The sequence below is a fragment of the Triturus cristatus genome, chromosome 3_1, assembly GCF_964204655.1.
Source record: "Triturus cristatus chromosome 3_1, aTriCri1.1, whole genome shotgun sequence".
Taxonomy (NCBI): Eukaryota; Metazoa; Chordata; class Amphibia; order Caudata; family Salamandridae; genus Triturus; species Triturus cristatus.
Window position 1 is genome coordinate 797,377,719 of NC_140583.1, and position 22,926 is coordinate 797,400,644.

Genomic DNA, 22,926 nt, shown 5'->3' on the forward strand with positions numbered 1-22,926 from the left:
AATGAGGATGGACGAGCAATACTCCGCCGGCACGTGGAACTACGGGGAATTCAGCAGGTTTTTTTGGTTAGAGCTCCGCCCAGGCCTAGCAATATCATCATTTTGTAGAGCGCAATTCTTCCCATAACATTTAATGGCAAGGTCTGCCATTTTTTAAGGTCTGTTTTGACCTTGCAGATTAGAGGGGTGAAGTTGAGGGACCAGGTCAGTGCTGGGTCGAGGGCAACCTGAATACCCAGATACCGAGAGCTAAGATGACAATTGGGCAGAGTTGTTTGCCAGTCTATACAATCCCTAGAGCAGGCGAGCAGCATGAGAATCGATTTGGCCGGGGCGATTGTTGAGCCTGAAGCCTCTGAAAACAGCTGCAAGATAAAGAGACATGTGGGCCGCTGTCATGCGTGTCCTACGTCCCACTCCCACCCTCTAATAACACCATATAAGTCAAGTCAGAGGCTCAATGGCGAATGCAAAAGGGAGGGGGGACAGGGAGCAGCCCTGCCTGGTCCCTCGCCTGATGGTAAAGGTATTGGAGATCACCCCGTTGATTTTATACTCTGGCCGTTGTGTTAGAATATAATATCTGTACAAGTCCCTGAAATCGAGGCCCAAATCTCGCTCTCTCTAGCCCGCATGCCAGATAGCCCCAATCCACTGTATCAAAGGCCTTCTCAAAATCTATCAAAAATAAGGCCAGTGGGGATGAAAGTTTGCGATGGTGAGCTGTGTAAATGCCTCAAGCAGTGCCTCGTCCTCCTAGCAGGCATGAAGTTCCATTGGTCTGAATGGATAAGAGACCAGAGAACTTGTCATATGCATTTGACCCACACAGTGTCCAAGATTTTAACTTCTCCGTTAATAAGAGAAATAAGCCGATTGACGGCACAGGAGGTGGTTGATGGGTGCATCTTTGGAATAACCACCATAGTTGCTTGATCAAAGTTTCGGGGGGATGATCCAGTCTGCAGCGCTTCCTTGTAAAGGGCTAATAGGTGAGGTGTGAGGAAATCTTTAAATTTAGTATAGAATTCCATGGGATAGCCGTCTGGACCGGGTGTTTTCCCCCTTGCCATTTCTGAGATGGCTTCTCTGATTTCCTCAAGGGTAATCGGCTGGTCTAGCTCTCACCGCTCAGTAGTAGAGAGGCTGAGCAATGACACCTCATCGAGAAGGGGGGTGGCCTGTTCATAGTCAGGATGGGTGCGACTGCATACAGGATGGCATAGTAGTGCGCAAAGACCTGAACGATCCCCAGGGTGGAACGGTGCATAGATCCCCGGCTGTACACCACCTCAGGTATAATTCGACCAGCCAAGATACGAAAAGCCAGCCAATATAACAATTTGATATTTTTGTCACCCCCACCTGTACATCCATGCTGTCGTAGACCGCCAGATTTGTTTCACTGCATTAAGCGAGTGGGCTCTAATCTCTCAGATCCCGGACTGTTATTTTTCGTAGGGTACCCCAATATCGGCTTTAGTAGTCACCTTACCCTTCACCTACATTTACCACACCATTGTATTAGATAACGGTTTTTGGTATTAAACCTTTTATCTAGTTAAACACTGCATAAATGTTGTGTGGTTTTCCCCGAAAACTAGCCTCATTAATTATGCATGAGGATTCTCAGAACCACAGCAGAATTACCATCTTCTGCATAATAGCTATGTATAAGGGCCATCCCTTCTGTCATCCTTTGCCGGAGTAGGCAGAGGAAAAAGACTTCCATGCACACACACTGACGCGAGATGCTGAGGTTCCTGCACTCAGACACTCCAGCATGCAGTGGTCTGACATTCCTCACAGGATGTCCATCTCTAGACCAAGACTGGGTCCTTCATTCTCTCACACCAGGTAATGGGGTTGTCTCTTTCCTAGAGGGATTCTTCGCTATTCACCTACATACATGCTAGGTACACTTAGGTACATCTAGTTAGGGTTGCATCGTAGGAGTACGCATTATTACTGTGATGTATTGATATGCTTGCATTTATTCATTGTTTTAGCACTATGGTAGTAATCTACCATCCATTTACTCTGATGGTGCTTATAATCACTTATATCTTCTTCTGTCTTATGGTTGTTTCTGCACACCTATTTTACACTAGGATGACGCTGGTTCAATAAATACTTATTGAAAAACGCCCCCACCGTTTATTCTGTGTATCTCTCCAAGACAAAGTGAGCACGAGTGACTGAAAGAAAAGAACTGTACTGATTCCGTGATCCCTGATGTGACAGAGTAGTCATGTTTAATAGTTGCCAGGAACTATTCTCTCCTTGGTAAGAGGAGTTTACAGTGGCACTGTGAGCTTACTAGTATACAGGCAAACATATCCGGTGGGGTTGTCTGGAATCGGTCTCGACACCAATCCCACAGTTTATGTTGTCTAAACGCGCAGATCCTATATAGATTTATATGAACTACATGACCGGACAGCTCCCTAGTGTTGGTGCCATAACCATTGCCCAAGAGTAAAGTATACAGGCAAAGAGCATGCGCTTCCAGCTGGGTGACACAATCATGTTGCACCTTTTCTTTTTGCAGGAGAAGAGTTTTGGAGTGTCCCGCGATAGTGGCCGCCCAGAGGGTACCCATTAATTGGACCGAGCTTGTGTTTGTTTGGAAATGTGGCATTATTGCGCACCTCGCATCCTCAGTGTACGTCACATCTTGAAGATGCCAAGCATTAAGTCGCCAGACAGGACGTCTAGTGGAGTCCTGTGTACTGATGTAAAGAAGCACAGGGGCATGTTTGGAGATTCCCTGAGATAGTACCTCAATTTGTGAAATCGATAAGATATCCGTAGGCCGCATCAGAAGCATATCAATGTGTGCATAACTGTGGTGTGCTGCTGAAGTGTGAGTGTATTACCGCTATCTAGGATTCCAGATTCGCCACGCATCACACAAATTCAGAGAGGTCACCCACTTATGTAAGGAGTTAGCTCTTTGTCGAAGGACATCAGATGGGGGACAAGTAGAGTTGAGCCCTGAATCCAGGACCGTATTAACCACATTAAAGACCCTTCCTATATTAGTGAGAGCCATGGGCATTTGAGCAATGACATCAAGGAGTTTGGCTAAGAAGAAGTCCAACACTGCGGAGAGGAAATAGAGGCAGAGAATATTCAATGGACTGCCATCGGTTGTAACTGCAAGTGCCAGATACCGACCCCGGGGATATATCCAGGTCTGGACCACCACCAGAGGGAAGGAGCAGCACAGCAGAACCACCACCCCCAGGAAACCCCGCACGTAGCCCGCATGGTAGACTCTGTCAAACCATTGTCGTACAAGAAATGGACATTTAGTACCCCTCAGTTGTGTCTCTTGGAGCATTAAAATAGAAAGGAGTTGGCAGTGGGCGTACTGCAACACAGCTGATAGTTTAAACCGGTCCAAAAGACTGTTTACCTTCCAGGAGATTACACTGTTCTGGGCCATGGCAGGACTAGGAACATGACTTCTGTTTTAGTTAGGCATGCGCCTAGTGTGTGAGAGGAGTTGGGCGCAGACGTGATGTGCATGTGGAAGAGTTTGCAAAGGGCATACGTGACTGGATTGGGATGGGACTCTGTGACAACCTGGAAAGAAACCTAGAAGGCATGCAAAAACACAAGACGATAAAACATTATGGCAAAAACCCCACCTCCCCCCAAATCCCCCACCTCATACTTTCCTCCGGGAAGCATCTGTCGCCCTTTAACATACTATCCAACTGATAACCAGTTCTTCTTAACTGGATGTGGAGTGGTGGACCACTCCAAGTGTAGGATCACTTTAGTCCAATGTCTGCCTGTGCACCAGCTGTCAGGTGTTATACGTTAGGAGCTCTCTGAATACAGGCCAGGCCTGGGAACCCATGGCCCGGCCTGTGGTACCATTAAAAGGGATAGGGTGTCTGCCTCAATCATTCTTCATTGCAGGGCTTTCCTTGAGGATCACCCTCTGTCCTTAAAGGGGGCATCCGATCGTTGCGGCAGTGGTGGCACCGAGGAACCAGAACCTGGCGAAATAGAAGCAGTCTGCTCATTGCGCATCCTGCGTCGAGACCTGGGATGAACATGCCTCCGGCGTCCACTCATGTCCACACCAACCCTGGACATCTGGTTAGTCGATGGTGGGGGAGAGTGGGTTGGACTGTGTAGTTGTCTCTCTTCCATCAGCCATTCCCATGCTGATTCACAATTTAAAAAAAAGAAGTGAGTCTTATCTGCATTAATTACTTTGAGGAATGACAGGAACAAAAGTGCATAGGAGAGCCAGGAGCTTCTGCGTGACAGACTAATAAGACTTGCGCCTGGCTTGGACCTTTTATATGTAGTCGGGAAAATTTTGGATTTTTGAGTTCTGATAATTAAGATCTGTGTGTGCCCGAGCCTCACGAAGAATAGTGTCTCTGTCCTTAAAGTTGGAAAATCACGCTATCAGAGACCAGCACAATGCTCCAGGAGGGGGCTTCGGAGTAAGTGCTCTGAGGGCACGCTCCACTGCGAACCACGGTGCCAGTTTATAGGGTGGCATCCATGACTTGAGCCATTTCTCCAAGAATTTTGTGGGTCAGTTATGTTCTGCGCCTTCTGGGAAACCCACGAAATGCTAATTATTTCACCTTGAGCAATTTTCTGCATGTTCTGCTCAATGATGGAGCTTGTTTGTACCAGTGAGGAGGCAAGCAACCTTGTTTTTAAGGTCAGTGTCTACACCATGTCTGTAGCATAACGAGCAGCCAGGAGCTGGTTAGGTCTTTCCCTCGGCGTGTCAGGGGTCCAGGAGGTTGTGAGGAGAGGTCCAACATGTAGCAATGAAGGGCATCGCTGAGCTTCAGGGAAGATCAGATCCCCAAGTAAAGTCCACCCCACTCTAGATGTCACCAATATGCGGGTGAAAAAGACTGATGTGGAAGGAAGGGCACCCAGAAGGGAGATCCTCTGGGCCTGACAGTGGGAGGACTCGAATCCTGTAGCCTCCACCATGGTAGATGTCAAGGGAACATCCCATGTGGCCTCCATGCATCTCAGTCTTGGTATAACACCATCCAACTCAGTGCCTCACAGGAGAGATGAGAAAGGTGAGGGCCCCCACCACACAGAACAAAAGACCTCCTCCACCGGTTGTCATTCCAATGCAGCCAGAATTCTAGGCCCCATCTGGGGGCAGCGCCTATTTCAGGAGAATCCGGGAAGTGAGGTCACCATCCCCATCCAGCAGCGTACTCCTCACCTGAGCCCTAAGGATCCTCCTGACATTAGGCCCCACTCCTGAGGACAACTGTTGTCCTCCATGAATTCCAATAGCCGGGGACAGCAGTAAGTCACCCAGCCCAATATGCCTCAGAATCTGCAGGGTGGGGCCAGATGGTCATAAAGTGTAGGGCCACCCCTGCCGCACAGCAATCCAGACCATGGGGTGCTCCTCAGATGCCTCTAGGCTTGGCAAGTAACAACAGATGGTGTAGGATCCGGCTTCCCACTCTAGAGCATCAGCAAGGCAGTGAGGGCCCACAATGACCAGGCGGCCCCCAGCGCTCTCTCAGATCCAGGCTTTCAGTAAGGGAGGCGAAGTGGCAGAACGGCCATCCGATTGCTGCAGGGTGGGCCAGATCAGCACCCCGAGGCTAGGAGTCATCCATTCAAATGCCCACTGGAGCTTTGGAACTCCCAACTCGGGCCAAGGAGCACTGCTTGGAGCGGGAGGCCCCGAATGTTGGAACAGTCTCGCTCGGCAGCCGAGTGGCGAGGGAGAAAACACAGACCAGAAGGCCTCCAAATCCCCAACCAGGTTCACCCGAGGGTAAGGTTTAGGGAAGGTAGGGACCCTGGTGCGGATCATGGGCTCCTTCGTCTGCGAGCACCCAGCACCCACCGGACCCTCAGTTACTCCTGCATGTGTCTTCAGCTTCAGGCCAAGCGCTTCGGATTCTCTCGCTCCCACGAGCCCCACTCACCAACCTGCTTCATAATGAGCCTTGGGAGGGCTAATGTTTAATTTTATTATGTATGTTTGTTTTTATATATTTATTAAGCATGTATTATTGTATTGTATGGTAATTGCATTTATACCCCGGACAAGGCGTCAAAGCACTTTTTTGGCGAGTAGCACGCTACTCCAGAACCCATAAAGAATTAGTGTTGAATTAGTATAGTGAAATATGAAAGTGATTTGAGTGGTGGATAGGTTAGTCAATTATTTGGTTTCAGATGGATAGCGGAATTATGGAAGAGGGAAAAAAAGGTTTGTATTTATACAGCGCTTTTTACCCCTGATGGGGTGTTGAAGCTCTTATTTGGCGAGTAGCAAATGTATACTGTGTAATTTGTTTAGGTGAGTCGGTTGCTAAGAAAATAAAAATATATGCATTTTTCCATATTAATGTATATATGTATGTATTTTATTAATTGGGTATGAGTTATGTATCATGCTTTTATGTTCATTTTTAAAATATGTTTTGTTTAATTGTGTGAGAATTTGTTTCTGAGATGACATTTGATATTTAAAAATTTTATTTTTATATTTTTATTTATTGTTTTAAATAAAATAGATAAGTGATGATTTATTATTGAGTTTGTATTTTATAGTTAGTGAAGTTGATATTAGTATGTGTAATTCTATTTTTTATTTTCTAAGTTATATGGTAAAAAATTTTTTATAAAAAATGTATGTATTTTTTTGTTGTGTTGTTTAATTTTTATCACCAAAGAAATCCATCACTTTCCCTACTGTGGCACTGACTGGGGTAGGAATAGTAAACCCAACCTCTCCGAAGTTCAACACTTTCTCTACTGTTGCTTGGATTAGATGGGGAATAGAAAATGTAGCACCTCTACTGTCAGTTTGTTGGCCTCAGTCTCATAATCTTGTAAATTTGTACAGTTGTGCCTGATCTGCAAGAAATGGCCAAGTGGCAAATTCTCTCTGAATGAACGAGGATGTGCACTGTCAGAATGTAGTAGATTTTTCCAAACAGTAGGTTTGTTGTAAATTTGTGTGTGTAGAGTACCTTCCTTCGCCTGTATGAGTAAGTCTAGAAGTTAGATCTCCTGGTTATTCATTGAATAAGTGAATTTTTAATATTCGTTTTAACTAATTTAGAAATGTTACTACCTTATTTTTATCGCAAACACATCATTGATGTATCGCTGTCAAAGTCAAACATATTCCTGATATGAGTTATTGGTCCAAATCATATCCTTTTAAAATTGATACACTTATAAGCAGACCGAAAGGTCCTGCCCATGGATGTTCCATGTTGTTGTAAATACAGTGTTCCCCAAAATCCCAAATAGTTTTTGGTAAATGCCAACTCAGACTGGGTCACAGTAAAGTGTATGAAGGACTTCTACTCAATAGTGAATATACATTCAAAACACCACATACTTTACTGTGTCCCAATCTGAGTTGGCACTTACCAAAAATGATTTAGAATTACCCCTAAACTCTGTTCCTGTGGTATGCTTGAGTAGAGGGCCTCTACATCAATGCACGTCATTATTTTTGATTTTGGGTTGAAAGGGATAACCTTAAGTCTATTAAGCATATGTTTAGTGTTTGTTTTATGTAGAAGGGCATGCGTGTTTGTAGGGGTTGCGGAAACCAATCTACAAAAAAAGACAGTGGTTCCAATACAGCGCCTATCTATATCTGATACACAAACGTTGACATCAAGACGGATATACCCATTTCATCTGCAGAACTAAAGTCCGTCCTTGGCTGCCTCACAAGTGGACTTTGGTCTGTTACACTGGCTACATCGTCCCTGCCACAAGACATTCGGAGTCTGTATCTTTTTTTTACTCGAATGAGGATTAGTGAGTTATTTATAAATCTTCCCCTGCCAGAGCGTTTTCACCTTAGGCTTGTTGCATAAAACACTTGTCTGAGCCCCCTTGGCCATTGGTAAACACTTGTACCCCCATTTCGAAGGCTGAGTTTGCAACTTTGGCAGTAGCCTAAACTGGCATCTGGTATGTCACCTGGCTACTGTTGCTTTGTCTTCATTGTTTCACTGAGACATACATTGAGTATAGATTTATTCCAACTTCCATAAGACCATACGAGTTCCCTATTTTTAACAGAGGGGGACACCTTCTGTAAGACTTTGATTTTTTTAGCCAATGGCGTTAGGCAAGTTTGGTCTTCTATAATCATACCTATGAAAAGAAACATGAAACTATAAGTCCCAGCCTTTAAAATGCTGACCGCATTTAGTTGGTATTATGCCACATAATGCACATGGGTCAGGTATCTAAACGCTAGACAAACAATCTCCTATATGTGGTGAATTTAATTTGTACAGTGTGGGATTTTGGCATCAAATTCGTTTGCAGACAATTTCCAAATGGCCTCTATTTTGCCTCAGAGATTTTGTCCCTAGAAAACCGAAAAAAAATACAAATCGATTAGTTAATAATCACTACTGTTTCCTGACAGCAACTAATGAAGCCTTAAAAAAGCAATTAGTACGTGACAATCAAAGAATTGATTAATTAAAAATCAGACCTAAACTATTAGCAAGAAAAATCTATTTTTTAAAAGGCGTAATTCACCATCTCAGTAGTGTTGTGAATAAACAGATTTTTATTTTGAACCTATTAAACAGCCCATGCGCTTTTTGTTGTAAGACATACTGTGGGCTTATCAAGAACGTTCAGAGGCATGGAGCCTGCCCATTGCTTACCACTGGCCTTCCTCTGACTCTCATTTGCCTAATTCGTAATTGTCTTCTTGCTTGTCATTCTTGTGTTTGTCGTTCCCATGGAGCATAGCCTCTTTACCATTTATTTTAAATGGCTTGCTCTATGCTTCACTGCTTTCTTTTCAAGCACCACTATCTTCTTTTGGGTAAAGCACTCCAAAGCAATGACTATAAAATCCTTCAGGGTACTCCATGTCAGGGATGCAGCATCTCTTTACTTCTACATGTTGTACTTCTTTTTGTATTCCCTAAGAGTATTTCCTTTTCGCAGATGTGTTTAGTTTTCCTTTTTCTCGTGCAACGGATGACTCTTGCATAGTGCAGACTGTGAACTGAGTTACTCAGGAGTGTGGGTGAGTTCAGGTTTTGTTTGTTCATGACAGTGCACTACTGAGAGCTCTGGAGTTGAAGCTAGAAGCAACACAAATCACATTTCTCTTAAGGCCTGTCAGTGGTTCATAAAGATGTTCAAACTACATGCTCATTCAAAGTGTCGCCGGTATGCAGAGTACATAATACCAACTGCAATTACCATTTGATGTAAACATGTGTGAAGGAGATATACACAGCTTTTAAAATATTGACAGCACCAGAGACATACAAATGCTGTGTTTACAGATGAGGAGTGAGAGAGAAAGAGTGTGAGTGTGTGTGTGGGGGGTGTAAATAGTGAAGGTATAGTTTGAAGGAAATACATGCAGAAGGACAGAGTGAGAGGCAATGATGTAGTGGCAGGAGATTATGTGGGAGACATGTAGATGGAATATTTCAACAAGTTGTGGGATAGAAGAAGATGTAAGTGTCCAACAGACAGAGAGATAGCAGAGGAAAGCCATGTGTAGGTCAGTGCAGATGTGATTGAGACACTTAAAATAGCCCTCCTCCTTCTACAGACCTTATTAATGTTTTATTCGCAGTTTTTTCTTTTAGGCATTAAATATTTTTTATTCTAATTCTTCACCACAAATGATTATTGGTACTCCTTTTGCTTATAGTGCCAACAAGCATTGGCAAAGGCAAGGGGGCAGATTCACAAAAGCATTTAGGAGGACAAAAAATGGCTACAAGAGTACTCTTAGGCATGCTGTCACATGTACTCTTAGGCGCGCTGTCACATGTACTCTTAGGTGCGCTGTCACATGTACTCTTAGGCACGCTGTTACATGTCTCTGTGGATCGGGCCCGAAAAGTCCAACTCCCTATTCGTAAAAGCACGAGGGCACAAATGTCTCTTTTTAATAAATATCTGAGTATTCCCTGAATATTCCCTCTTTGTTCCGATTTTTGAAAAATTGTATTCATTTAAGAGTAATAAAAGTGTACTAAAGGAGTACTGCTTTATGTACTTTAAGTGCCTTTGTGAATAGGCCCCTTCATGTCTGGCTTGCTTTCAGCAAATGTTCGTTGTAGTGTAGTATGCCTGGATGCAATAATAGAAAACTCTCGGAAAGGAACTAAAATACGGGGCAAAGGGCCTGCTGTGTGGAGCACAGAGTTGTTGTGCCCATCCAATGTTTTTAAGCTATGTTCTTAATTAATTACATAGCCCCCTTCCTTGGTTGGAAAGGACTCCTTCTTTGGCTAACCCCTTTTAGAGACCGCACTCCCGATCTCCCTATCACCTTTTTCATTTCACATAACCACTGCATAAAGTGTCATGCTAATAAAGAACAAACAAGTGCAACCCTAAGATGTTAACTATGGTTTCAGCTCTATTCTCAGCCAATACTTGTGCTACAAAGACACACCGCACTGTAGAAAGAACTGAACAATTATCACCCAGCAGGATTCATGACCAGTGCCTGGACTCCTGCAACTGCTTTATAATTAGGCCTTCCTGTTGGAGCTGTTCTACTGGAGTCGCATAGAGATGATGTCATTCATCGCAACCCCCTTGGACGGTTCATGCAAATGCTGTTACCCGCGGCCCTTACGCAGGTGCTCATCCACCACAACGCAGATTGACTGCCTGGCGCAGCCGAGGGCAGCATTCCAGAGCCCACTTCTTCCATCAGAAAAAAATCAGATTTTTCAAACACACGGATTCAAATAAGCAGAAACATATTTCCACACACCGGCATGAGTTGAACAAATTGTTTGAATTTCAGCCATTACCCTAAACCCGAGCGCTTCGTATATTTTTCCCTTTCATAATGAAAACATCTGGTGCCTGCAAATTGCAAAGTGTGTTGACTTCCTTCGCATTAATGGTGCGAAATCCCCTTCAAAGACGAATCACCGATGCTAGAAAGACTGGAGGCGGCAGCAGATGTTTCCCTAACAAGGCCAAAGCTGGCCGTCAGATCTTGTGATCAGCAGCTAGTCTTCCCTCCTCGCCCTGCTCTCCCTTGTGCATGCCACCGGCCACAAGTGCCCTACAGGGCAATTATTGGTGCCCGGAAGGGGGACTACCCCCACCTCCCTGTTGAAACGCAGGGAGCAGATGTGTGAGGTGGGCAAAGCAGAAAAATATACCAAAGTGACGAGACCAGCTGGCCCAATGGCAGCCACTATTCACAGGTTTGTGAGACTAGTCCACAAAGAAAATATATCTGGGCATTACTTGTGGGTGGCACAAGTTTGGCACTCAGCAGGATTGACCTTCCTTTTTGCAAGGCTGATAAACTGATTTCAGAGAGCACTTTTATGCCGCTTCAGGATGGGGCTACAGAGCATTTACCATATCTGCCTGTATGCATCCGCCATTGCTCGAATAAGGACTGGGGCGCATCGGTCATATGCACAGGAATTCAGTCAAGGCCTCAAGATTGCTCCTATGTTGGTCCTAGATAGACTCCGCAAAGCATTTACCACAGAGTATTTACCATGACTGCTTCTACCCAGAACACATCCCCGGCTTGCTCCTCTGCCGCTCTTGGATAGACTCTCCAAAGCATGCACCACAGAATATTTACCATGACTGCTTCTACCCAGATCACATCCTCGGCTTGCTCCTCTGCCGCTCTTGGATAGACTCTACAAAGCATGCACCACAGAATATTTACCATGACTGCTTCTACCCAGATCACATCCTCGGCTTGCTCCTCTGCCGCTCTTGGATAGACTCTACAAAGCATGCACCACAGAATATTTACCCTGACTGCCTCTACCCAGACCCCATCAGTGTGTTGATCCTATGTTGGTCCTGGATAGACTCTGCAAAGCATTTACCACAGAATGTTTGCCCTCACGGCCTCTTCCCAGATCACATCTGTGGGTTGCTCCTCTGTTGCTCTTGGATAGACTCTACAAAGCATGCACCACAGAATATTTACACTGACTGCCTCTACACAGATCCCATCATTGGGTTGCTCCTCTGTCGCTTCTGGCTCGACTCTACAAAGCATGTACCAGAGAATATTTACCCTGACTGCCTCTACCCAGATCACATCCTCGGCTTGCTCCTCTGTCACTCTTTGATAGACTCTACAAAGCATGCACCACAGAATATTTACCCTGACTGCCTCTCTCCAGATCCCATAAGTGGGTTGCTCCTCTGTCAGTACTGTATCGACTCTACAAAGCATGCACCACAGAATATTTACCCTGACTGCTTCTACCCAGATCACATCTGGGACTTGCTCCTCTGTCGCTTCTGGCTAGACTCCACAAAGCATGCACCACAGATTATTTGCCCTGACTACCTCTAACCAGATCACATCAGTGGCTTGCTCCTATGTCGCTCTTGGATAGACTCTACAAAGCATGCACCACAGAATATTTACCATGACTGCTTCTACCCAGATCACATCCTTGGCTTGCTCCTCTGCCGCTCTTGGATAGACTCTCCAAAGCATGCACCACAGAATATTTACCAAGACTGCTTCTACCCAGATCACATCCTCGGCTTGCTCCTCTGCCGCTCTTGGATAGACTCTCCAAAGCATGCACCACAGAATATTTACCAAGACTACTTCTACCCAGATCACATCCTCGGCTTGCTCCTCTGCCGCTCTTGGATAGACTCTCCAAAGCATGCACCACAGAATATTTACCATGACTGCTTCTACGCAGATCACATCCTCGGCTTGCTCCTCTGCCGCTCTTGGATAGACTCTCCAAAGCATGCACCACAGAATATTTACCATGACTGCTTCTACCCAGATCACATCCTCGGCTTGCTCCTCTGCCGCTCTTGGATAGACTCTACAAAGCATGCACCACAGAATATTTACCCTGACTGCCTATCCCCAGATCATATCAGTGGGTGGCTCCTCTGTCAGTACCATAGAGACTCTACAAAGCATGCACCACAGAATATTTACCCCGACTGCCTCTCCCGAGATCACATCAGTGGGTGTTTCCTTTGTCGCTCTTGAATAGACTCTACAAAGCATGCACCACAGAATATTTACCCTGACTGCCTCTCCTCAAATCCCATCAGTGGGTTGCTCCTCTGTCGCTCTTGGATAGACTTTGCAAAGCATTTACCGCATAGTATTTACGCTGACTGCCTCTACCCAGATCACATCAGTGGGTTGCTCCTCTGTTGCTCTTGGATAGACTCTGCAAAGCATGTACTGCTTAATATTTACTCTGACTGTCTCTACTCAGATCACATCAGTGGGTTGCTCCTCTGTCGCTCGTGGATGGATGTAAAGGGGCACTCACCATGGCTGCCTATACCCACTTCTTTGCTGTGGGTTTCTTCACTGTCACTCCTGGTTGCATTCCGTAGAGATCTTACCGGAACAAGCTAACACTGAGTCCTTCCTGGAACAGTTAAGCTGCTAATGACAGAGAGCAGAATATACATTGTGATGCCAAGAGATTATTCTGAAGATGCATAGCTGACACCACATTTGTTTGTCTTATTTCTTTGTAGAGTATTTGTGGAGAGGAGTTGGCCTAATGGCTAGGGTGGTTGAAGATGAATCTGGGGAACCGGGTTCCAGTCTCCGTAATGACGCAGAACATCCTGTGATTCTGGACAAATCACTTAATCTCCCCGTGCCTAACAAAAATGAATGTGTCCTCATGTAACACAACTACTGCTATGTAAAGTGCTCTGATACCCGATACCGGGTCAAGTTCGCGCTATATAAAACTCAGTAAATTTAAAAAAATAGAGTACCTAGTTTCAGCAAGAGTCTGCTCACCTGATCGTGACCTCAGTACATGGTGGCCTCTAGATTGCATCCGCTTGCTCGTATATAGTCCCTTAAGAGTATCTGCTAAGGTTGCGTTTCACTTCTGTGCATACTCATGGACTCCCTCCCTGCCATTCCTAGCTTATTCTTCAGATCACTGAACATTGCTTCCAGTAGCCAGTTCATGCATATGGGCTGCTTGCGTAATACTCATGGGTGCCGTACATGGATCACCTATTATGACGATCATTGTCCAGGTTTGCTCGTCCGTTTTGCCTGCGTGGACTCTTAGGATCATTTACCATGGCGGTCTGTATGCAGTGCATGTTTGGGGGTTCCCATCTATTGCCTCTGGGTGGGCACAAAATAGCGTTTACCATTGCTGCACCCCTCCTGTGCTTGCCTGTGGTCTACTTCTCTGTCACCTTTGCTAAGACCCATCAGGTCATTAGCAGTGGCTGCCTTTATCTAATGTATAGCTGTCGGTCACTCCATATGTCACCAAGAGCATATGCTTCAGTCCATATACCATAGCATCTAGGACACAGGGCACGCCTGAGAGTTACCCCTCTGTCACTCGAGAGTGGGTTTTTCAGTCCATTTGCCTTGGCGATAAGTATCCAGTGTATTTCAGTTGCTACACCACAGCTATGGGTTAATTCAAACCACATGGGTTCAATCTATGACATTTGTTGCTACATAAGTCAGGATATGAATACCATGTGGGCCAATCACTCATGACACTGAAATGCTTTCCATCTAAGACACTCTTTAATTTAACACTCTTTCAAGTAAGCAGTCTCCCACAGTGTTGCAATAAGGGTCGGACTGAGACAAAAATAGGCCTGGGGACCAAAATAAAAGTGGCCCCCATTTGTGAACCAGATAGCTAAAAAAGTTGTCCACAATTGCAAAAAAAAGGTCAGCTTACGACTTGGAAAGTCATCCTGCGTGGGTTTCATTTTGCAAGATATGGAAGAAGGCATGTGTTTGCTGCAGGCAGTGTCTGTTTTTATATCAGAGAAATCAACTGTGAAACCGGTCAACCTAACTATGAAACAGGCCCACAAATTGCTAAAAAAAAAACTGGCCCACGCACTGATCTGTCAGACCATCCCATCGGGCACTGCCTGATTGACCTACAGTCCAAGTCTACTGTGGTTGCATGTGGCTCATTTGTAGGCCTGGGCCAAAATTCCGTTCCGTTCGCGGAAATTGCCATAATTTGGCATTTTCATGTTCCGCAGAAAGCGCGAAATGTCAACCTTTCACATAAAGAGTGGCACTGGCCAACTGGGCAAGACTAGCTACTACAGTACAGACAGACTGATAGTATTAGTAGTAGTAGTACTGAGAGTCATCATAGCAGAGGCAGGGATAAGATTTTTGAAACCGTACAGATCGAAGGATAATTGTTGGTAAAAAAACAGCATTTGGAAACTGAAACAATAGTTCGTGAAAAATATGGTGCAGTATAAGTTATGGAATAAGAAATATTATTAAAAACAAAAAGACTTACTGGGGCCAGCAGAGGAGCCCTCATTGGTGTCCTCCTGGTGCTGTTCGGACTGTTGTCCCGCCGAACCCCCATTCCCTGTCTGTCTGCCCCTGGGTGCTGATGAACAGGAAAGATATAAGAAAGAGACAAACATTGATGGATGGTGTCAAACAAATACAATATTTTTCAACAACGGTCAAAAAACACTTATGTAAACAACAATTGCAATAACTAAATTGACCGATCTCATCTGGTCAACAAGTAGTATTGGGGGATTCGCGGATCGACTACTTAAGTTACTATTTATCAACAGTAATCCTGTCTTCCATTCTGATTCCAGAATACTAAGTTACAACTAAGCCTAAGTACGACGTACCACCCAACCTAGCCCACCTATTCCAGGCATGCCAATTGTACATTAAGTATCCATTTCCACTTCTTTTATTCCTCAACAATGCATATGGTCAAATGGAGGCACATGACTACATTTTTTGTATACACCAAACTTTGGGTTGATTGATTGATGCTGATGTTCTGCTAGTGCTAAGCCAATTACCACCACTCATTGAACAAACTAGAAAAGGTTCTAATAAAGACTGCCGTACTAGCAGCACGTCACGTAACTGAGGGGGCATCACGCATACCACTAACAAATTAGAAACTCATACAAAGTACCTAAACCTAAGTATCAATCCGCCCCTATATATTAGTGACAGGACAAAGTAAGGAGTGGACTAGAGTCACTGTAGCATTACGTAACTTAATTTCTCTAAAATAAACTCGTACAGAATCACGCTAAGCGAGCGCAAACGCAAAGTTGCAAACAAGTAAGATTAGTAGTAGCGCAGAAGAGCACCTGTATCATAAAAAATCACAGAAGACTTTTAAACGTAATTAACCTGGAATGTAAGCAGCAACCTTCTAGCTGTTTGAAAGAAAATAAAGATATTCGCAATATATAACACAGAGTAGAAGAACAGACACAAAGTAGTAATAATTAAATAGGTACTCACCAAGCCCCGGGACCTCCACTCCTAGCAGGTCCAGCAGGTCCTGCTCAAGGTCCAGCATGTCGGACTACCGGTGCGTCAGCTGCGCCTGGGTGCGCCGGACCCCAGAGAAGCGCGACACTGCCCGGCGCACCTTCCCCCACCGCTGCCGACGCTCCCGGAGGTCGTACCCGGACCCAGGCCTGCCACCTGCTGCCAGGGTTGAGGGGAGGTGGCGCTGCACAAAGAAAATTAGTGCAGCCAACTCCACCTCCCCAAATAAGGCCCGTGCCTGCACCCCATGTGGGCGCCGCCTTCCGCAAGGAAGGCGGTCGCGGCTCTGGCTGCGACGGCGACCAGCCCTACCCTTAGACATGGTTCTGGGGTAAGAAAAGGTAATACAATTAAAGAAGTAAAGGAAATAAATAATAGCAGGCAATAGAAAGAGAAAAAGTAGCTAAAAACTAAAAAGGAGACAAAAACCAAAAATATAGAAGCTGGAAAATAGTAAGAGAAATAATAAATAAGAAAGATAAAAAAAAAGTGGGTTGAAACAAAGGATTGAAAAGATTTGGAGAGGATTGAAAATCAGGCCCCAGAACCATGCAATAGAGTGAAAAACAAGATGGCCGCGCCCATTGCGACCACGTGATCAAGTTCGCGTGATATTTTCTCCCCGAGCAAGCAAAAAGCAACGCGATCAAGTAAAAGCGGTCGCGAACAGGAAATATCTACCATGAACGGGCGCGAACATGCATTGCGTGACCCGGAACAGGAAGTAAGCATCGCGAGAGGGCGGGACAAGTGAAAACAAGATGGCCGCGCCCGTGAGTAACTGCATGGGTAAGTTGGCAACCCGTGATCACGCAAAAAATACAGCGAACAGGCGGGAAAAAAACTTCTGCGTCTTCGCGATATTTCCGGCGTGTTTGCGGAGATTTTTAGCATTTTTGCGGTAATTTGCGAAAGTTAATTTCGCAAATTACGCCCACCCCTACTCATTTGCCAATACTCTTCAACACCTCACCTGGGGTATGAAGTGCTATATCACTGCATATAGAATAGAATACAATAATATGCACCCGGGCCTCATTTCGCCTATTATTTGGGTGGCAACTGTCAAGACAGTGAAGCTGGTAGTGTGTGCTTTGTGTATTGTTTTCTCAGGAGTGAAGGCGAGGCTTCAGTAGGTGCCATTATTCTACTGCTCACATATAGCAATTGTGCTAATTTGGCTACCTTTTCCTGCAAAAGGCAATGGGTTTCTATGACTTGTTCAGTACCAGTCATCCAGTCTCTCTCCATCTACACGTAGAGATGTAACTAAATGATAGGGACCAACACTCGGTAGTATAGCACAAAGGTTAAAGCCCTTAAAATTGCTGCTACTCATTTAGTCATTTCCAAACTACCAGCATAGGACACTCACTTAAGTCACCTGGCAAATGTGTAAAGTATTCAGGATGGGGGGAGGGGGCACAGTTTCTGAAGGCCAAACACTGAAAAACTTGCAGTTGCCCTTTTTAGGTCTCGCCTGAGCCAGCGCATGCGCTGCTCGGAGAGACATTTAGTATACGGGTTTCCAAAGTGCTACCAGACCTCGCTGGCCTAACGCTTGCGTTCACGCGAGCATGCACACGCGCAGCCGCCAATCACTGCTGCGCGCACACCACTCGCGTGCTTACCACACAGCGCGTCTCGCGATCGCAATCACTCTCGCTTTGAGCGCGATTACTTTCGCTTTCATGGCCGCGAGGCCAATGCTTGTTTAGGACTTGTGCCCCGGAAAGATCTACTTAAGAATCATGTCCGGGCCTTTGCAGAATCTTAAAAATTGAACAGACAGCCGATATCTTTCTATGGGAAAAGTGGTAAGCCCAGAGAGAACCATCAGGTACCTTCACTTCTTTAATTTAAAAGGGACACTATCGGCACTTTTCAGCACTGCTTCAATGTTTTTAATGGGAAAGTGCCGCCACTTCTCAGCAGCAAACAGGTCTGATGCAAGGAGTACCTGCACTTCTATATTTCTAACTCAAGAGCTGCCCTCATCTGATCTCCTCGGCTGAGTAGATCCCAAAAGAGATTCCTTGCAAGCGTCTCCAAGGTATGTCTTTGCCGACCACCATGGTGGCTGCCGGTGGCATCCGGTGTTACACTACCAAGATAGAAGTCACTGATTTACATGTTGAAAGTTAGCAACAAACATGCCCAGGGCACATCCACATGGAGCTATGGTACTGGACTGGATTGCTCCATCCTGTACATGAACCGCGGGGGCGACTGTTATGTCCTCTGATACCAGCACTGAAAGTAGCAAGACGATATTATCAAAACTCGTGCTATACAGTCAATTAATCTACTTTGGAGTGTAATATTTATAAGATGTGAGACTCTCGTGTTACGGCATCATATATAATGCGCACGTTCACTTCCCCACCCCGCCGTTAGAGCAGATAGTTGCGCCAATTTCTGTCACTGTTCATGGCCCATACACCGAATCATAGACATGGACAACTTTGCCTAAGGGTGAGGGAGTAATAAGCTACCCTCGGTTTAACAGCCATCTTTAAATATGTCGAGATCAACTACAAGTAAACTATGTTGAACTTATATTAAAAAAAATTGATTGTAACGTTGTTGATTTAAAAAAGTGAACATACTGTGAATTGTAATAATTATTGGCACAGTTTTTGCAGCAGTAATGTATTTCTTATATTAACCTTTAACTGGGAACATTAGGTTTCTCAATTGTATATATTTGTTTGTTTTTTAAATACAGTAAGTAAATGGTTGTATTTCTCCTTAAATAGCTAAAAAAAAATACGACCTCTTGGAAGATTGCGATATTTACTCTCCGTGGGTCCACTTTATCCAATCGTTTGTCTACGCAGCTATCTGATAGGTCGGACAATGTTTACCGACAGGCTGTGTGGCGACAGGCATGGCTGCAGCAGGTGCCGTTTGCTTCAGCTTGCTGCTGAGCGGAGGTCGGTGCTGGTTGCAGGCTTTGAGGCTTGGCACCAGGTGAGCTATGTAACTGGAATAGCGGGATCCGGGGGTATTGTTATGGAACATTCGCGGTGACCCGATTCCGATGTGATCCCATTGGACAAACTCCATTAGAAGGGTGACCTTTGAGTTACTAGCGCCATGGGTTACCTCTAAATCGGGTGCTGAAAATCTTGTCTGCTGTACCGTGTGTATGGTGTGTGATTAGAGCAATCCTTTAAGTGGTAATACTGAAGTGCATCTACTCACTATCCAGTGTACTTGACTGCTTTTAGGCAGTGCCGGTATTTTAAATGTATTGTAGCATAGCTCAGAAATCCAGGTTCTCTCCCTTTCAAATTAAGGCATTGGAGGTACTCAGAGCAGTGTCTGTGTAACAAGATGAACAAATGTTCAGCATAGGCAAGATGATTGAAGAGACCTTATTCCACATGTAAGAAATCCCACAAAGCGGCACGTACTTTTGGTGCGTATTTCAACAGCTAACTGCTTGCTGTCCTGCCCTTGCAGCGCGTAACCTCAAAAAAACCATGTTAATGTAAATTAGCAATACAGAAATTAACATTTAGTAAAGATTTAGCTAATGCCACTAATAGTCCGGATTGCCAAGGACCTTGCTCTCTGCACTTTCATGGCCCCTCATCATGGCATTGCAGTGTTTCTGTGCATCCAGGTAGTGTGTTGGGCACCCGGCCATCATTTACCTTGTTGCTGTAGTATTGTGTATGGTGAGTTAAAGTCACGATCTCAGCATTTCACAATCTAGTCAATTAACCTGCACCAATTAGGTTAAACGTTATTAGTCAGTGGAGGCTGTGTTAATTGCAGTGAAAGTAGCTGGTTAGGTAGTGCCCATGGTAATGCATACTATTTTACTAGAACGTCTGAAGCGTTCCATTGCACCTTTTTCTGCACCACTCTCTGGCAGGGACGTTGCAGCTGCATCTCCCCCCTTCCCAACAATCTTCTTGAAGGAGTAAGCTGCCGCTCACGCATCTGGAAACCAATGTGCTTCGTTGCACCATGTAACTTTTAGCCGCGCGCACTTGAGCATGGCGTACGAGATTTGCATTCTTTGCAAATTTTTCTTTAGATTGATGAATTTGCAGTGGACTACACGTACCTCAGTTGTAAACTCAGGGTGGAATGATATCTGGCACTCAGCATATTGTGGATTCCCTTTCTTTCTTGGCAGTCTGAGAATTGCATCCCTGTCTTTATAGTTTAGCAATACGAGCATTGATAGCCTTTGGATGAGGTCCAGGCATTGGTCTGTATGAGCCCATTTATGTTCAGTATATGTTTCCATCTTTCCTCAGACTTTCTGTAACTTTTTCTGTACAATTACTCAACAAGCTACAACTTCCAACAAAAACTGCTTATTTTTATTCATATAGGTGAAACCTAATGCATTTACCAATGCTTATTTGTTAGCGTGTGTGGTCTTTCACTCCTCGTCTTGTTTGTGCCTCCCCTGGATCATGGACGCATTACTTGTGCACTTCCTCTGCTCACTTTTCACGCACAATTATTTTTCTTTTTGTTTAAGCACTCCTCCAGAGTATGTTGGTTTTTTCCAGCTGTCTTTTTAGTACTTTTCTCCACCATGCTCCGTGTGCCTAATCCTGACTACTTGCTCTCTCACCTATGTGCTTCTCCTTGCCAGCTCCTTGTTGCTCTCTTGAACATTTGCTCCCCAGCACTCCACTTTCCTTTTCTCCACCCGGCTACCTCTGTTTGCCACCCGCCTCCCAGTATCCCCTTCTTGCTTTCATCCACCCGTGCCTCTATGTTGTTTTCTTCCCCACCTGCATTTCTTCCACCAGTTTAGAAAGAAAAAAGCTTTAGCTCTTTTTTATCCTTTTTGGTTGCAAAGCCAAGTCTAATTGGTATTAAAAAGATTTGTGCTTGCACATCTACTATACCTGCCCTGCTCAATGCTTTAAAAAAATGTAATACATTCTTTAGCCATGCTGCACTGCAAACCATTTGCAAAGCCAATAGGTCCCAAAGGTAATACCTAGTGGCTTTGCCAGTGCTTGTTTTAATTTTGTGACTGGTAATTCCGATGGCTAAATTAGCTATTTCTGCACCCAGAGCAACTAAACAGAGGGCCAGATATATTATAGCATCTTTGCTACTTTGTTAGACTGGCCTCTTATCAACTGTAGCATCAGAGGACTATTTCAAAGCAACCAGACAAATCCTACTCCTCGGTGTTGGCCTAAGCAAAGCCCCTTATAATGACATTGGCTACTAATAGTATGGAAAATCTAGCATCTATGGTTTAACTGGTAAAGGTTTGAACCTGTATTTGGGTCTCAGAAGGTGGTAGAACCTGCTTCCTGTATCATATTTACTTATCTGTAATTTATCCACAAATAAAACAAGCATTGGCATAACCAATAGGTCTTGCCTTTGGGGCGTTATAAGTGTTTAGACAGAGCTATTGGCTTTGTTAACTTTTTTAATGTGTGTTGTAGAGCATTATGAATGTTGTGCAGCATGTTGGAAATGTATAAGGTATAATGAAAAAAGTGTTATAACTATTTCTGTCACCTTATATCTCACCGAAAAAAAATTATACACAACTGAAGTATTGTACTACAAACCAAAATTAATATTAAAAATGTGTTCTAGTTTATTTGTTTATGCAAGGCTGTCAATTTTTCCTTGCTTGTTGTAATTAATTTTTGTTATACTTTTTATTGTTAGGTGTGAAATATAAACCACGGGAGGGTGGATGTTGTGAAATAGTATTTTAATTAGATAGGAGTAGTGGAGAGTTATTTGTGGAGAATTAATAGATGCGAAATTTTTATGCCAAACTGAAGTGATGTGGAGTGATGCTGAGGCGGTTGTGAGTAGTGGCAGAGGCGATATTCAGGTGATCCGGAATGATATTGAGGTGATGCTGAAGTGGTGGTGCGCTGGTTCCGAGGTGATTCTTATGGGATGCTGAATGATACATAGGTGGTACTGTGTGATGCTGAGGTGGTGCTGAGTGATGTTGTGGTGATGAGTTATGCCGATGTTGTGTAGCTGAACTGGTGCTTATGTGGTGTCAAGTGATGTTTTTGTTCTGTGTTGAGGTGTTGCTGTATTGATGCTGAAGTGGTGCTGCATTTGTTCTGAATTGCTGCTAGTGTGGGGCTGTGCAGGTGCTGAGTTGGTGTTGCACTGGTGGTGGTGTACTGATGTGGAGGTGGTGCTGTGCTAATGCTGAGATGGTGTTGTGTTGATAATGAGGTGTTGCTGCAGTGCATCTGAGGTAGTGCTGTGCTGATGGTGACTTGTTGCTGCATTGGTGGTGGTGGTGGTGAACTGATGAGGAGGTGTTACTGTGTTGATGCTAATATTGTTATGTGGTGATAAGGTGCTTAGGTGGTGCTGGTTCTTAGGTGGTGCTGATTGATGCAGGGGTGCTGCTTAGTGATGCTGTGGTGGTAGTGAATGATACTTGGGCGGTGGTAGTGAATGATACTTGGGTGGTGGTAGTGAATGATACTTAGGTGGTGCTGAGTGATACTTTGTTGGTGCTGTGTTTTTGTGTTTAAGTGGTGCTTAGTAATGTAAGTCTGGTGCTGCTGGCGTTGTATATGACAATGTCTTTTACTTCTGTTTATGGAGTGGAT